Source organism: Glycine soja, chromosome 1 (genome assembly GCF_004193775.1).
Source record: "Glycine soja cultivar W05 chromosome 1, ASM419377v2, whole genome shotgun sequence".
Classification (NCBI taxonomy): Eukaryota; Viridiplantae; Streptophyta; class Magnoliopsida; order Fabales; family Fabaceae; genus Glycine; species Glycine soja.
The window spans coordinates 18,844,982-18,847,362 of NC_041002.1; the positions used below are offsets into that span (position 1 = coordinate 18,844,982).

Below are 2,381 nucleotides of genomic sequence, written 5' to 3' on the forward strand. Positions count from 1 at the left end.
AGCGTTGTTTTCTCTTGAGGATCAAGCACAGCTCTCTTCGAGGTTTTATTATTACTATTGCATTCTGCTCAGTTTTTCCTCTTCACCAATTACTCTGTATTTGTTGCTATTAATCCATGCATGCTTAATGCTTGATTAATTGTCTCTGCGCTTAAATTACGTTCATGCTTAATGATCAGTTTCATTCATGATTAATTGGTGTATGTGTTGCTTAATCACATAATGAATGCCTTATGTTAAATTTTGCTTAGTAATTTAATTTAGGGTTGGATTAAGTGGTTGAACTGATAAAGGATAAATCCTCATAACCTAGGATAAGAGACTTGCTTGTGAATCAAGGGAAAAAAACGTGTTTTAATTCTGATATTTTCTAATTAAAATTTGCTCGCTGTTTAATTTACAAAAATAAACAACCCCCCCCCCCCCCAATTCGTTACTGTTTTATTACTATCTGTTATGAACGTTTGGTTGACCATTGCTCGTTGGGAGACGACCTAGGATCACTTCCTAGGTACTGCATTTTTAATGTTTATTCGATTCGAGTGCGACTTCGATCAAATTTGGTGTTGTTGCCGGGGAGCAATGGGCCAAAGGTTCATAATAGTGTTTAGTTGTCTTATTTTGTGTAGCGTTTTGTTTTGCATTTCATTTGCATTTCCTTTTTAGTGATTTTTTTAGTGACTATTTTAGCAATGGATTCAGCGACTGATTCAACAACTGTTTTAGTCGGTTGGGGTCTTCCAAACTCCAAAAATCAGCCGTTTACTAAGTTTTTTTTTTTTATTTTTCAAGTATTATTGTCCTATTTTTCTAAACTTCTCTTAGGTAGTTTTCATAGTTAGACTTTGAATTTTTATTTGAAAATTTTTGTGCTCTCTTTTCATGATTTTAGGGTTTTCCTCACAAAATTTCAGCTCATTTTGATATCATTTGAGTATAGTTATAGTTTTACCCCTTGTTAGGTGCTTGTTTAGAAACACATTATTTGCTGCATATAGTGCATGACTAGGGGCAATCCAGGTGATTTACAACCCTTTGATCCTGAAATAGATAGAACCTTTCATAGATTAGTTAGGCATAGTGTGCATCCTAGTCATTCTGTGCATTTTGAGCATTCTGTTGAGGGCGATTCTGAATATTCTGATTTTGCTGAGAACATGGCTCAACCTCCACCTCGTGAGAGGACTCTTAGGGAGATGGCTGCACCTGATTTCACTTATGAAAGCTTGTGCATTCAATATCCTGATGAGGGTGTTCCATATGTTAACAAGACTGGACTAATACATTTGCTGCCCAAGTTTCATGGTCTTGTAGGTGAAGATCCTTATAAACATCTTAAGGAGTTCTATATTGTTTGTTCCACCACGAAGCCCCTTGATGTCCAGGAAGATCATATCTTTCTAAAGGCTTTTCCTCATTCTCTGGAGGGAGTAGCAAAAGATTGGTTGTACTACCTTGCTCCCAGGTCCATTTTCAGCTGGGATGACCTTAAGAGGGTGTTCTTGGAGAAATTCTTCCCTGCATCTAGGACCACTGCCATCAGAAAAAACATTTCAGGCATCAGGCAACTTAGTGGAGAAAGCTTGTATGAGGACTGGGAAAGATTCAAGAAATTGTGTGCAAGCTGTCCCCACCACAAGATTTCTGAGCAACTCCTTCTTCAATATTTCTATGAGGGACTTAGCAACATGGATAGGAGTATGATTGATGCTGCCAGTGGTGGAGCTCTTGGTGATATGACCCTTACTGAGGCTAGGAATTTGATAGAGAAGATGACTTCCAACTCCCAACAATTCAGTGCAAGAAATGATGCTATTGTTCTTAGTGGAGTCCATGAGGTGGCCATGGATTCATCTTCATCTACTTAAAATAAAAAGCTTGAAGGAAAACTTAATGCCTTGGTCAACCTTGTAACCCAGCTTGCCATGAATCAGAAATTTGCATCTGCCCCTGTTGCAAGAGTCTGTGGTCTATGTTCTTCTGCAGATCACCATATAGATCTTTGTCCTTCTTTGCAGCAATCTGGAGTCAATTAGCAACCTAAAGCTTATGCTGCAAACATTTATAGTAGACCTCTTCAGTAGCAAAACCAACAACAACAGAATAATTATGACCTTTCAAGCAATAGATACAATCTAGGTTGGAGGAATCATCCAAATCTGAGATGGACAAGTCCTCCACAACAACAACAATAACCTATCCCTCCTTTTCAGAATCCTGCTGGTCCAAGCAAGCCATATGTTCCTCCTCCAATGCAGCAAATGACCATCCAGAATATGCAATTTCAGCAAGAGACAAGAGCCTCCATTCAGAATTTGACAAATCAAATGGGGTAGATGGCTACTCAGATGAACCAAGCTCAGTCCCAAAATTCTGACAAA

At 38.4% G+C, this 2,381-nt stretch overlaps 1 non-coding gene across 1 annotated transcript; it reads right to left on the reverse strand.

Moving 5' to 3' along the window:
* Nucleotides 1-1,535: 1,535 nt before the first annotated feature.
* Nucleotides 1,536-1,642, reverse strand: LOC114368852. The gene has a single exon (XR_003657435.1). It is a non-coding gene; the product is annotated as a small nucleolar RNA R71 (small nucleolar RNA).
* Between the last annotated feature and the right edge of the window lie 739 nt (nucleotides 1,643-2,381).